Source organism: Megalobrama amblycephala, linkage group LG4, assembly GCF_018812025.1.
Source record: "Megalobrama amblycephala isolate DHTTF-2021 linkage group LG4, ASM1881202v1, whole genome shotgun sequence".
NCBI classification, from domain to species: Eukaryota; Metazoa; Chordata; class Actinopteri; order Cypriniformes; family Xenocyprididae; genus Megalobrama; species Megalobrama amblycephala.
This window is the reverse complement of record NC_063047.1, coordinates 5107678-5122647: the sequence shown is the minus strand read 5'-3', so window position 1 is coordinate 5122647 and position 14970 is coordinate 5107678.

Here is a 14970-nt window from a genome sequence, read left to right as displayed (position 1 = left end):
AAAATTCACTTTATGAAAGGACCAGATTTCTAACTTTCATTCATGGGGATAACATGGATAATTTGAAATGGTTTAGTGTGAGATTTTTGCCCATCTTTTGGAAAATGCAGTTATAAAAGTAAAAAAACTATCATTTTTACCAGTAGATGGCTGCAGAGTTCCACTATTTGCTATGTGCTATTTGAATGACTGAAAGACATCTTTTCACAATTTTTTTTCAGTTGGATTCATATCTAAATGTTATGAAATCACAATTATAACAATAAAAATTACTTTTTACTAAGTTTAGCATTTTTTGTACTGAAAAAAATCAGTTTTTCAATAATATCATCAATAATGTAACCCACAGAGACCCCACTTAGAAACTGGACAAAATCCATTCTCAAAATCAGAAACAACGCACAACACACACAGACAGAAATGAAATGGCACACTTCCAAAAATGCAAAAAACATCCCCAATACAAAATGGACATGCTCACACACACGCACGCACACAAAAATAAAAATTATTTATTTTATTCTTTTTATTATAAAATTATTGAAAAACTGATTTTGCCCTGCACAAAAAATGCTAAACTTTGACAAAGTAATTCTTATTGTTATAATTGTGATTTCATAACATTTAGATATGAATCCAATTGAAAAAAACTTGTGCAAAGATGTCTTTCAGTCATTCAAATAGCACATAGCAAATAGTGGAGCTCTGCAGCCATCTACTGGTAAAAGTGATTTTTTTTTTTTTTTTTTTTTTTTTTTTTTACTTTTAAAACTGCATTTTTCAAAAGATGGGCAAAAATCTTACACTAAACCATATCAAATTATCCATTTTAACCACATGAATGAAAGTTAGAAATCTGGGCCTTTTATAAAGTGAATTTTACATAAAAAAAAAGCCTGTAATGTTCATGCATAAAATGCCTATTTCAAAAAATATTTTTAAATTTATTTATATATATTTAAAAGAAATCACAAATCCTCCAAAAACTGCACAAATGTTGAGAAAAAAACATTAATATACAGAGTAAAATTACATTGGTTTTTAAAAAATATATTATATTGTTACAAAATTACATTTTGTTGCCCGGGGTCTCCAGAGACCCCGAAGACCACGAACATAACAAGATATCACTCCAAATTTTTTTTTTTTATTTGTAGATCTTAAAAGTGTTAACCACCGTACAAAGTCTCATGCCATTTGGACAAAGAGAACATTTTTTTTTTTATTTGCGGGTCAAAAAGACCCCGAAGACCACATAAGGGTTAAATAATGGTTTGTATAAAAAAAAAGTACTATGTATAAAAAATAATAATAAAAAATAAATAAAAAACTAGGTTACTTTTTTTTTTTTACACTGTAATTATACATTTAAGTACCGAGTAATATTAAGTAACTACATGTACTTACTATGGGGTTAGGATTAGGGTTTGGTTTGGTTTGGTTTAGGGTTAGTTGCATGTAATTATGCATTATTTATAGTTATTACTATAGTAACATATGTAACAATGACACTGTAAAATAAATTAAATTAAATCATTACTGTTTGTATTTTTATCGTGTCATTATGTGTAGTGAGTTTGCTCACGTGATTTATGTTTTGCTTAACTTCCATTAAGGGGACATCGTGAACATCGATGTCCCCTGGTTTTCATGGTGCATTGTGGGACTTTTTAAGGAGCAAACATTTCAGTGCACTGGAAGGATTTTGCAAATGAGACAGCACTTAAAATGGCTGACTCCCTGATCAGTGTCTTCAATACTTAAATAGGGAGCTGAGATGCACCCCAATGGGGTTTTTAATTGGTTTTTGGTCAAATGCCTGGAATAAGGTCTGTGGTTAACACGACTTGTTCGGTGTATGACAAAGTACCACAAGAGTGATTAGAGAGCAGACGGCTTCGAATCGCTCTCCCACTTTAAAAAAAAAAAAAAATGCTTTTTTTAAACTTGAAAAAGATGTTTAGCTAACAAGTGGTTAAATTTTGGGGACATTTAAAGGGATAGTTTACCCAAAAAATGAAAATTCTGTCATAATTTATTAACCCTCACTTTTTTCCCCATACTTTGGAAGTCAGTGAGGTCCCATCAACTGTTTGGTTACCCATATTCTTCAAAATATCTTCTATGATGTTCAGCAGAAGAAAATCATACAGGTTTGAAACAACTTGAGGGCAAGTCATTTTTGGGTGAACTATCCCTTTAAATGTCATCTCCCTGAGCAGGAAAAGTAATCTACTCACAAGTCTGCTTTTTCATTGTGTTTATACCCGTGCTCTTTCAAACTAGTCAAGTCAAGTCAAGTCAAATTTATTTATATAGCGCTTTTACAATTGGTAATTGTTTCAAAGCAGCTTTACATATTAGAAGCACAGAAAAAAAAAGGGAAGTGGTTAAAAATAAGCTGTACAAACAAGCGTGGTAATATGTAACATATACAAGATGGTGCTACATTAAGCCAATGTCGGCTGACTCCCAGGGGTGGAAAAAACCCCCTAGGAGATGTCGTGGAAATTCTCAATACAATCTGACTTCACCACTGACAATTTAAACAACTCCTAGTTGTTCTACAGTATCTCGTGGTAATTCCCTGAATTCTTGAATACTTAAAATACAATCCAATACTTCCCTGAAGTATGGTGACGGCGTCCCGTCAAGAAGCTACTATCACTACCTCAATCACACTTGGCTGTTACATTTGTTGTCTTTTGAGCGTAGTACTTCTATTCCTCACTACCTCAATCACACTTGGCTGTTATTTTGTTGTCTTTTGAGCTATTTATTTAGCTGCGCAGCATATACCTGACACGACTTCCAAGTTGCTCTTTGTAGAAATGAAGTTTTATTTACGGCCGGGAGATCACTGGTCACAACAACCAAGTGAGTCTCAATGAATAGAAAGATACATGCACATTTAAGTCTTACAGTTGAGTAAAAATCAATGTCTTCATCACTGTGATTTGTTCTGGTGATTGGTTTGTAATGATCTAAGCTAATCATGTGACTGGTCTTTGACCTGAGCATCCTTAGTCTGCATTTTCTGTACATTTCATGTTGACATAAAATATTTCCATCACATTCCCCCCTCTGATCGTTTTTACACGATCACATTCTCAAATCCGGTTGCATTATCTCATAAAATGACTTGTTTTTGACCTTCATCTTCCCATACAGTTTCTTTCTAAAATCCTCTGACTTCATCTTCAGCTCTCTCTGTTCTCCAAGTATCAAAAACTTTTTCCTCGAACTTAACCATTTGTACTGTCCTTCCCGCTCTCCTAATACTTCTTGAATTAACTTTTTTCATTAATGCATGAATACATTTAGCAGTACATAAAATTGCAAGTGCTATGAAAAGCAGAATAAGTAATAAAAGCATAAAACAAACTTTGTAATTGATCCTAAAAATTGAGATAACATTATTACTGGAATTGTTATTGCACAAAATCAGAACCATTTGCTGGCCCAAAGTTGATCCCAGACTCCATGCTTGTCTGGCTGGCCCCACAGATGTCTCAACATTTTCATTTCAGAGATGTTGCGAGATCTTTTCAGCAGGTGTAGTTCCTCAGCTCTGTTTACGTGTTGTCAGGTTAGTGAGGTTTGCAGTCCGACACGTGAATCCAGGTATCATCCTTGTCAACCTTGATGGCAGTGTTGATTGTCAGGATTATCTCATGGCCCAATCTACCTCGGACAGTGCCACGCCTTCCTCCGAAAGTCTCTGACCCAGATCCACTGTCCTGGACTCCTGGCACGTAGGAATTTTGTGGTTCGTCACCTGGAACTGGCAAACCATCTTTCACCTTGTCCTCTTCATGGTCTCTCACATTTGATGATGGAAACCAAAGGGAGGGAGAAGATGGTTCATGTTTGAGATGTTGTTTCCTCTCTCTTTGGCAATCCTTGGCCCAATGTCCTCTTTCATCACAGACTCAGCAGCAGCAGTTTTCCACTGATATGATGGACCTTGGCAGTTTCTTGGAGATGGCATATTCTGGTGGTCTTCTTGACTCCCTTCAGCTGCTTTGTGATTGCACCCCAGTCAAGACGTGTGGGGTATGCCAGCCTCATTCTGGCAGTCATCCTGTTCCAAGCAGTCTGCTTCCCAGGAGTGTCAGTTACCTCTGCACCTGCATTCATTCTTACAGTGCTTGCATGAGTTAAAAGCATCTTCACCAGTTCCACATACCTCAGTCCATTTCAAAGCCAACTTGTTGCTGAAGATAGCTGCCCAGTCTCGGCCTGTGGGTCTGTATGTGGCATAAATGTTCTCCTCTGTTCTGATAAACTGCTCCACACCCTTTTCTAGGTCCAGACGTGCAGCAGCCACATTTGAAAGTTCCTCTAAGTTCCAAGAGTTCTAAGTTCGCTCCACCCATTTAGGCTCTCCTTCTCCAGGAAAAGACAAGGCCTTCTCCATGCTTCTCGACTCCCCAGTCTAGCCTTGGATCTTGTTGTTATGTTTCTCATCACTTTTTTTTTTTTTTTTTTTTTTTTTTTTGAAAGGAAGTGATGAAGCAAAAGTTCCTTTGAATATTCTCTCTTGTAATTTGATTTTTTTTTTTTTTTTTTTTTTTTTTTTTTTTAACCTCCTCCTGTAGCATCAGTCGGCTCATAAGTCGGCTCATCAGTCTCTGTGTCACTGTCATCAGGTTTAATCTTTTCCTTATCATTGATTGGGGCAGAAGGGACCTTTGCTTCCTCAGTTGCAGCTGCCTGGACACTTTGATCAGTCAAGAGTCTGTAGGGAGGGGGACAATGGCTTACGCATTCCACATCCTTATTTTCATTTTCCGGATTCTGCTTTGTGGTTTGCACTGCGTTAAGAGCTGCAGGTTCTGTGGGACATTTTCTTTGCAGTTTCTGTTGCTCTGCCCACTGCTCTGCTTCTCTCTCCCACTTGTTGAACAGCATCCAGTCTACCTGCTTCTGCTGTTTCGAAGGCAACTGCTTTCTGGCTTCTTCTAGAATTGAAACACTCAGAGTACCGCATCAGTCAAAATACCCTTTTGTCAATTTTGTCCACTATTGTATCTGTTCAATTTGTCCATTACTCAAATTCCATTTTTTTTTTTTTTTTTTTTTTTTTTTTAGGGTCCCTTCAATTCAAGGACCACATCTGGTTTACCACAGCAATTCCCCATTCTATTTAAGCAATTCTTCTTTGCAGAAATGTAGAAAACAGTAGTGATAGTGTTATTATTATTTTTTTCAGTGCCTCAATGTATTTCTACAATTCCCCTGATTCCTGTTTGAGTAGGAATAGAGTTTCTATACAAAAGTGTAATATTAAAAAAAAAAAAAAAATTGTCAAAATTTCCTTTTCTTTTCTTTTTTTTTTTCTTTTTTTTTTTTTTTTTTTTATCTTGGTCATCCAATTTCAGACATTCAATGCAGTATCATACTCGGTGATACATCAATATATAAAACAATATCAAACTACAATTTTTTATTATATTTTCTTAGGATATGGGATATTTCTTAATCTATTTCATTCATATAATTCTATACCTGAGATCTCAGTTCTGATATTTCAGAATTGTTGTTATTATTATTATTATTTTTATTATAATTATTATTTCATTCAAACAAAGAGCAAGATGTAGTCTGTCTTACCTTACAAGTTCTTCGAGGCCGTGAAAGGATTTGTCCCCCTCCTCCGACGGGTTTTGGTCAGTTTGAAATATGAGGAAAATGTCTCCTCTTGTGATTTAAATCAGTGATAAAAGAGGAAGAAAAAAAAGCTTCCCTTTCCCGTCGGTGAAGGGAGAAGATCCTCAGGCCTCCTGGCTAGGCTCGCCAAAACTGTCGTGGAAATTCTCAATACAATCTGACTTCACCACTGACAATTTAAACAACTCCTAGTTGTTCTACAGTATCTCGTGGTAATTCCCTGAATTCTTGAATACTTAAAATACAATCCAATACTTCCCTGAAGTATGGTGACGGCGTCCCGTCAAGAAGCTACTATCACTACCTCAATCACACTTGGCTGTTACATTTGTTGTCTTTTGAGCATAGAATCTTTAGTACTTCTATTCCTCACTACCTCAATCACACTTGGCTGTTACTTTTGTTGTCTTTTGAGCGTAGGATCTTCTATTTAGCTGCGCAGCATATACCTGACACGACTTCCAAGTTGCTCTTTGTAGAAATGAAGTTTTATTTACGGCCGGGAGATCACTGGTCACAACAACCAAGTGAGTCTCAATGAATAGAAAGATACATGCACATTTAAGTCTTACAGTTGAGTAAAAATCAATGTCTTCATCACTGTGATTTGTTCTGGTGATTGGTTTGTAATGATCTAAGCTAATCATGTGACTGGTCTTTGACCTGAGCATCCTTAGTCTGCATTTTCTGTACATTTCATGTTGACATAAAATATTTCCATCACAGAGAAAAACCCAGCGTGCTAACACTGGGAAAAAAGTCCTAGGAGGGAAAAAACCCCTTGGAAGATATATATAATATATGTAAATGGATATGGAGATCAAAATCTGAATTATACATTTTTATTATAGAGATTAAAAATAGATTATATATAAATATATGTAAGCGGATACGGGGATTAAAAATCTGAATTATAGATGCAGCCAGAACTGGATCTGTAGGCCCATTGTCTCCTGGGCTACGTTGTAGTCAGGTCCAGACACAGGTTCTCCAGCTGATCTGGATACGGCCTGGATCCAGCACCCGGAAAACCTCAGGATAAGCAGAGAGACAGATATTAGCGTAGATGCCATTCTTATTCTGATGTACAGGTATATCTAGTGTTATAGAAAATGTTCTCGGTTCCGGCCGACCTAATTATTGCAGCGTAACAATCCTTTAACGGATTTGAAAAATGTTAATGTATTGATAATGTGTTATGTGTATGCAAGAGCAAAGAGATGTGTTTTTAGTCTAGATTTAAACTGACAGAGTGTGTCTGCTTCCCGAACAATGCTAGGAAGATTGTTCCAGAGTTTAGGTGCTAAATAGGAAAAGGATCTGCCGCCTTCAGTTGATTTTGATATTCTGGGTATTATCAACTGGCCTGAATTCTGAGATCGCAATAAACGTGAAGGACTATAATGCATTAAGAGCTCACTTAGGTACTGGGGAGCTAAACCATTTAGAGCTTTATAAGTAAGTAGCAAGATTTTAAAATCTATACGATGTTTAATAGGGAGCCAATGTAATGTTGACAGAACTGGGCTAATATGGTCATACTTTCTGGTTCTAGTAAGAACTCTAGCTGCCGCATTTTGGACCAACTGTAGTCTGTTTAAAAGCCGAGCAGAACAACCACCCAGTAGAGCGTTACAATAATCTAGTCTTGAGGTCATGAATGCATGAACCAACTGTTCCGCATTTGTCATTGAGAGCATATGTCGTAATTTAGATATAGCTATAACTATTCAGATGTAAACTTGTCAACTTGTAGATTTTACATAAATACTGAAAAGAGTTGTAGAAAGCTTAATGGTGGTGACTTTGAGGTCATGCGACCATGGTGTACTTCATTTAACCTAACTTCAGCTGATTTGTATATAGGCCTCAAAATTCATAAAAGTTGTTTAGATGTGAAGATTATTTTGATGAAGAAAAAACATGTGGTCACAGAGCATACCTTCTGCAACCATCCAAAAGTAAAAAATCCTATTTTGTCAAGGGAACCAGGGTGATACAAAAATAGCACTCCATTGTTTATTGCAATAGGCTACTCAATTTTATTATAAATAATTCCACAGCTACTAGACATAATTTAAGCTTATTTTCTTAAAATCATCACTAGGGATGTTAGGTCCAATGAAATGTAAAATTTTTGCGTATCATCGTTATGCTTGCTTCTCTCTGTCTCAGGCAGGTGTTCGGTTCAGCTCCCCATGCTGGTGGTGCCCAGGTGAACTGCCATCTGTGTGAGTGTGCATGCGACCTCCCGATGAGACATATGGTCACTAATCTATTACGTCTTAATAAGGCACAGGAACTGACCTACACTCACTCTGTGGCCCCATGGGGCAGAATCAAATACATATTTTATATTATTTAATAACTGAAAAGCAACAGACCACTGTGCTCTAGTTAGTCAAATATAATTGCCTCCTTTGAATACTGAGTTTTGTCAGTGTGTGTCACAAGCATTAGTTTTTAATTTGATTGCCAGCTACTGCAGTGAGTGTATATCAGCATGGGGACGTTCTGGCCTGGTTGGTGTTTTGGCCCTGGGCTGCATCACTTGTTCTAAATTGCATTAAAGCATCATGGGAATATAATACCAGTACTAAGTGCAGGGTCAAGGGCGGTCACATGAGAGCCGCAGGACTGTGTGTGGACAATAATACTGTTACTATTAGAATAAGGGCAGTTTTTAAAATGCATTTCTCTGAATAATGTAGCTCCACGGGTGGTAGATTCAGGGCAGTGTGTACCCATAATCCCAGCTGTCCTCCATAAGAGTGGGATTAGTATGAAAGTGAAGGATACGTCACGTCATATTTTGTTTTTTGTTCCCCATCCCCATTTAACCAGCCTACTAAAGGATCCCTAAATGGCATACAATGAAAAGTAGGTTTTTGCAATAAAAAGTAGGTCCAACTTGCAATAAGATGTTGATGTTTTTTTTCCTCTGTTTTCTGTTTTCACCGCGCCATGTTTCTGGGTTTCTGTTATCTTGTCCTGCTCAGACTGCAGCATTTTAGAATCAGCAGAGTTCAGTCTGTCTGCCTACATCTGTGTCTGGATTTAAAAACATGCGTCACAGTTGTCTGGCACTGCTAGTGAAGCAATGGCTCTCAGAAAATGCCCAAAAGGAAAGGTTTAACCAGAAAGAAAGTTCCGTCATGCTACTTAAAACCTGCACATTTTTATTTTTTTACTAGATTTCAAATCATGTTTGAACATGGACACACATGAGAACTATGTTAGGCAGAAGGTGTTTAGTGAATAATGACATATTTGTAACTAACAAAGGTCTTTAGGATTACTAGTAGCATCTCAAATGATATATTATACACTGTAGACTTTAGTATATAATTTGTACTATACAGAAGCAATTGCTTTTTTTCCATTTTCCAAGAAATGTTTAAATTGTGGGGGTTTTCCACAGTAAAAGTAGTGTCCACTTTCAGTATTCAGTCCAGTGGTCATGGACTACCTTAAAATAAGTTATCAACTGTAAGAATAAGACATTGTTTAATCATTAAAAATGAATGATATGATAAAAAATTGATTTATTCACTTAAAATGAATGGTGTATTTTGTTGATGGTCAGACAAAGGACCTGAAATCTTGAGGCATTCGCATGGATTTGTAAAGGACAATGCTGTAAATCATAATGATATAATATATGAAGCATAAAATAGACTACAGCTTTGACCTTTTATTGCAATCTGAATAAGATTCGGGTGCCGTGACCTCAAACCTGTACCATACAAATCAGCCAAGGTCATGGGAAGGAATGATAAATGGCCCTTAGATGTAAGATGTGCTGTCATTCCTCATGAATGAATATTAAGGTGATGTGACTGATTATTTCTGTCTGGATAGAGCCCATGTTTGTAGTTTATGCCAATGATGTGGTAATGTGGTATCAAAGTGTGTCTCACAGCTGGTAATATATTAATATTAATATTAATTTTTTTTTTTTTTTTTATTATTCATTGGAGTGGGAGAGATAGATTGCTACATATTTATAGTTTGATGTTTTTTTGATTGCTTGTTAATTGAAGCTGTTAAACGTTTAGCATTCATATTGTCATAATAAACCAGCAATTAGAATGCATTCAATGCCTTATTAGTGAAATGAACTGAATATGCAAATACATGTGACTGTTTAATTAAATACTTCTGAATATAATAATTATGTGTTAAATGGCACTGTTACATTGTACAATATGCATAATAGAGTCGAATTTGGGTTAAGTTATGCTCTTCCTCTCACTCTTTGTTATATGTCATATGAATGCTAAACTAAATACGAGGATAGCCTATATTAAGTTGATCAAAAGTGACAGTAAAACATTTTTTGACAATAAGGTTTCATTAGTTAACTGTTTTAGTTAACGTGAACTACAAATGAACCATACTTCCACAGCTTTTATTAATCTTTCAACATTTACTACATTAAAAATCAAAAGATGTATTTGTTAAGTAGCCTAACAGATAATGCACATCTAGCCGGTTATTATCGCAGAATAAACCCAGACGCGAAGCCGCTGTATGTACAATATCCCGCTTATTACACGGCTTCTTGCCACATAAATAATGAAATATTGATCTCAGATGAAATATTTTATTAGCTCTTTAAACGCAAAGCTTCTGCGGAGAGAGTAATTGCTAGCAAGCGGCAAGTTCAAACTAGACAGACATTTGAGATATGGTACAGTCATACCACATATTACACGCAGGGGCGCAGGAGACATTTTCAAAGTGGGGGGGACCAAACTGCGGTCCGATTGTTATTGTTATGACCACGGACGGTGCACGTGTGCATACCGAACGCGTCTTTTCGCGCTCATGGGCAAAGGAGTTTCTTTGAAAGGCTCGCGCGCGAGACTGAGCGGAGTGCGGGAAATGAAGTATACCAGGGCCCTAAATTGTAATGGACTGGAGCTCACGGTTCACATCGAGAGAAATGGGAACGCCGGGGCACCGCGATAAGACCGCAAAGGGCACTTTAACTTTCGCGATCAAAGTGCACGCCACTGATAAGCTTTGTAAATGCAGTATTACAGTATACACATACCAATTAAACGCGCAGGTCTCCTCTCGTGCGTCCTCCCCACTGTGTCGCCGGTCGATAATAACTTTCGTTTCGCTTTTAGATATCTCTTTTATAGATGTCATCAGTGCTTTTAACTTTCTAGATGTAATTACCGAAATCAAAACAGTCCATAAACTACAAATCCTCACGAAAACTTCAGTCAAGCCAGCTCGCGAGTCAACCTGAGAGATCAGCCAAATTTCTCGGTTTCTAAATGGACGGTTTGGCTTGATTGACAAACGCTAACGTTCGGGCATGATTTATATAGACCTTATGTAGCCCCGCCCCTTTTCAGCGCTGCGCTCGTTGTCTTTTGACTTCCGGCTTGTATTTCCACAGCGATCTTATGTATTTATGAATGAACTGCTAATTTTAAAATCTTCCCGTTCTACTTACATTTGTTAAGACACCCGCTTTAAACATTACAATGCTCATGATAACTTTTGTTAACTCTACAACACGTAAATCCACTTCACCAGCTAATTATTCTTCAGCAGCGATGCCATTGAAATATACACGGTACCGCGAAAACGGAAGTTCAAAGACAATATTCTAAAGATGGCGGCGCGCATGTTTCTCTGGAAAATAAGGTCTTATAGCTACACAAAATATTGATTTGACTTTGTTTTAATATAAAGCTCACTGAATGCAAAATTTCCACTAGGAAAAAACATTCCAAGCCAGCATAGCGATGCAGAATTCACCCAAAAGTGAAAATTCTGTCATTAATTAAACACCCTGTATCAAACTGCCAAAGTCACGTGATTTCAGTAAACGAGGCTTCTTTATGTCATAAGTATTTCGAAATTTCAATGCTGCACCACTGGGGGGCGTGACTTTGGCAGTTTGATATGCGCTCCGAACCACTGATTTGAAACAAAAGATTTGTAAAGCTTCGAAGCTTCATGAAGCAGTGTTTTGAAATCGCCCATCGCTAGATATTGTTGAATAAAGTCGTTATTCGCTTTGGGGGGGTTTTGGTGCACAAAAAGTATTCCAGTCGCTTCATAACATTAAGGTTTAACCACTGTAGTCACATTAACTGTTAAATATGTCTTTAGTAGCTTTCTGGGCATCTGAAAGTGTTAATTATCTTGCTGGCAATGGAGGCCTCACTGAGCCATCGGATTTCATCAAAAAATTAGTGTTTCAAAGATGAACAAAGGACTTATGGGTGTGGAATGAAATAAGGGTGAGTAATTAATGACTGCATTTTCATTTTTGGGTGAACTAACCCTTTCGCCCTGATGAGCCTGTGTTATCAGTTTTTAGTGGTTGTTATCGGGGAATAACATACTGCTGGATGGTGCGATTGACCAATCAGAATCAAGTATTCCACAGAGCCCTGTAATAACATTAGTTAATGCACTGTGAACTAACATGAATGACTGTATTTTTATTAACTAACACTAACAAAGGATAATAAATACTGTAACAAATGTATTACTTGTTTGTTTAATACATTAGTTAATGTTAACACATGTGACCTTATTGTAAAGTGTTACCCATTTATAAACTGTAATTTTGATCTTGTGCATCCTTTGGACGTGATGATTCTCTCTTGCTCAGAAGCCTCAGAGAAACATCTTCAAACCTCATAGGAACTTTGTATTTGTCATTTTAACAGCTAATGAATTCTATGAATAAGACTAAAATTAAAGTGCTGTCTTCCTCTTCCAGGATGAACAATGCGACTGTCTCAGAATTTTCGCTTATAGAGCAAAATAAGCCAGACAGCCACTCTCGACAACACATTTGTGTTCCTGTTTTTAATGAATTGCTTTGTCCAAAATTACAGCAATCCAGCGAGAGAGAGAGAGAGAGTTAGAGACTGAGATAAAATTGGGAGTTTCAGGCACATATATAGGACTCAGTATACAGTCTCCTCTCTCTTAATCCTTTCAATCTGTCATCCTTCAAATGCAACCACATCACCTAGAGATTTAGAGCGATTGTCAACAGAAACATCATGTTATATTTGATCTGTTTTCTCCTAGAGGCCTTCAGATCAACCAGTGACCCAGATATATAGTATTTGTTTATGTGCTGCTTTGTTGTGCTTTGTACGGCTGAGATTGTTATAATGGCCTAGGGAGACTAATCAAACTTTAGTGCGCATCCTCCTATAATCATCACCCAGATTCTGATTTCACAAATTGTGTTGTTGACAGGCTTCATAGGGATCATTATATTTGTTATGTCTGAAAGCCAAATTGAAGTAATAAGAAGAACTTCAGTGACAGAAACAAGACATTTGCACTCTGCTCATTTGTTATATGCGTGTTTTTAATCTTTAAACCTGCAGACACCAATGAAATCCTGACAGCAGTCATTTATAGCATCTATTCGTTTACATGAAACAGTCTCAGCTTCACCATTTCTGTCTTCACACTCTTCTGAACACCTTCTGCTCTCTCTGTTATTTTCTCACTCTGCGTTTCCATCTTTGCGTGACCTGCGTGGAATGTTTTGGATGCCCCTGCGGTGACGGTGGGCTGGTTTGCTCTGCTGAGCTTCCCATGGTAATGCATCCCAAAGCCTCTAGGCAGAGACAGACAGTCCCAGCACTCAGGGTCGTGCTCTCACACTCAGATGATGTGATGGAGCCACTCAAGAGTGACGGAACGTCTGAAAGTTTTTTCATTTACTTTAAGCTACTCGCTCAAATATTTTGCAGTTTTACACTTATAAAGTGTTTTTATTTGTTCATTTTTAAATGTTGTCATCATTTTGATACTTTTAAAAGACACATATAATGTACCAGTAATATTATTGTAATCATTAACATTTGAACAAGCCTGAACTAGAAACATTTTGATATTATATCTTTAATATCTGTGCAAAAATTATTATAACCAATATATTTAATTGACGAAATTACATTCAACAAAGATAAAACGAAAATAAAATAGGAAGATATTAACTACCCCACTGACTAAAGTATAAATTAATATCAGCTAGTACAGATACATATTGTATAACTAGGAATATTCCTATACATATTTTATAACTTAATATGTTTTTAAATAAAATATTAATATTTGATTTTTATTAAAACTATTGAATTTTTAAATCATTTGAGTGTCCAATTATTTTTTTAAGACCTCTGTATATCTCATATTCACACTTTTTTTGTTTGTTTGTTTGTTTTTGAAATGGTGGTACATTAATTTTGGACAGAGAAAGGGAAAAATCAGCACTGACAGAAACGGGGCGAGAGAGGAGGAGAAAGTAGAGTAAGAGAATCAGAGAAAAGAGTCCATGTTGTTGTTTGTAACGGATGTCTGTAATTTTATGCTTCTTGTCATATGCTGTCACTGAAGAAGCAAAGCGAACTGAAGTGAAAATGGAAATTCTGCCCCGGGTGTGTTGACTACACCAGTGTGATACAAACATGTTATGACATGTGACATGACAGTTTATATCAGCTGACACCAAGATAAAATCTGACATATAAATATTGTTTGGTAGTGAAGTTGATGTATCTGTTCTCCTGAATGCTGTCTATGAGATACACCACAGGTTCTTACATCTTATAACTTTATTTACTTTTAACATCACTTTTATTCACTTTTTCCTACAAATCTCGTCTTTTTTTTCAGTACGAAGCCAAATCTTATTAAAGGGTTAGTTAATTACATTAATTACTCACCCTCATGTCGTTCCAAATCCGTAAGACTTTCGTTGTTCTTCGGAACACAAATTAAGATCTTTTAATAAAATCTGAGAGCTGTCTGTTCTTACATTCACAGCCCACACAACTACCACTTTCAAGCCCCAGAAAGATAGTAAAGTCATCCTTAATGTGACGGCAACAGTTTAGCCTCAATTTTATGAAGCGACGAGCCAACACAATTTACTTTATTTACAAAATATTAATCTCCAAAGCACATTCACATAACAAAGTCCACAAAAAGCATGCGTCGTGGTGCTCTCGTGTTGGAGATTAAGATTTTGTAAATGAAGAGGATAAACTTTTGTTGTTGTTTTTTTGCGCAAACAAAGCACTCATGTCGCTTCATAAAACCAAGGTTAAACCAATAGAGTTGCATGGATTACTTTTATGATGTCTTCCCTTTGTGGGCCTTGAAAGTGTCAGTTACGTAGACTGTCAATGGAGGGACAGATGCTCCGAAGATGAACGAAAGTCTTGGAATGACACAAGGGTGCGTAAATGATGACAGAATTTTAATTTTTGGGTGAACTAACTCTTTAAAACT